This window comes from Phytophthora infestans, genomic scaffold (genome assembly GCF_000142945.1).
Source record: "Phytophthora infestans T30-4 supercont1.91 genomic scaffold, whole genome shotgun sequence".
In the NCBI taxonomy this organism is placed as follows: Eukaryota; Oomycota; class Peronosporomycetes; order Peronosporales; family Peronosporaceae; genus Phytophthora; species Phytophthora infestans.
Window position 1 is genome coordinate 264104 of NW_003303668.1, and position 867 is coordinate 264970.

Below are 867 nucleotides of genomic sequence, written 5' to 3' on the forward strand. Positions count from 1 at the left end.
CTCCTCAAGCTTTGGGTACTCGACCAGCGCCTTGAATCTTGATCTTGAAGTAACTCGCGACATCGCAACGTACAGCTGCCCGTGGGAGAAGCAAGGCGTAGCAAGATACAGCCCCAAGTACTGCACCGTTTGTCCTTGCGCCTTGTTAATCGTCATCGCAAAGGCCGGTTGGACAGGAAACTGCTTGCGTCTCAAATGAAACGGAAAGCTCCGAATGTCTCCGTCACTGATGAAAACAATGCGGGGAATCAACACATGTTGCCCTTGTCGCTCACCGGTCATGATTGTGGCGTGGATGACATGTGGCTTGAGGGCCACAATTCGAAGCCGTATTCCGTTGCACAGCCCTAGATCTGGATTCAGGTTCCGCATCATCATGATAGGCATTCCTACCTTGAGGGTCAGCTTGTGGGGCGGCATTCCACTGATATTCATCGAGTGGAGTACCTCCTGCTCGAAGAAATTGCCATCACCGTCGTCTTGTACAGAATCGGAAGACATGTATTCCCGCGCCTGTCCAGTTAATCGATCGGTCACCGCTTCATTGATGCGGTGCACGATTGCGTTCGTGGTCGTGAGGATCGTTCGGTTAGCGAAATACTCGTCGGTAGCAACCTCGGGGTTATTAATCTCGCCATACATCTCGTCGATGATCCGATCCATGCCTCTTGGAATAACGCCCGGACGAATTTCCTGGTCCTCATCGTCAGGCACAGGTGGATTCTCAATCAGCATATCGCGCGGGATCTTCATGTAATCGTTTCCTAGGGAAGGGTTTACATCATGCCTTCCCTCCCCGACTTGCAGCAGAAACTCGGAGAACGCAGCCATTTCCTCAGCAGTGTCTGCAGTATCAGCTGTGCGCAC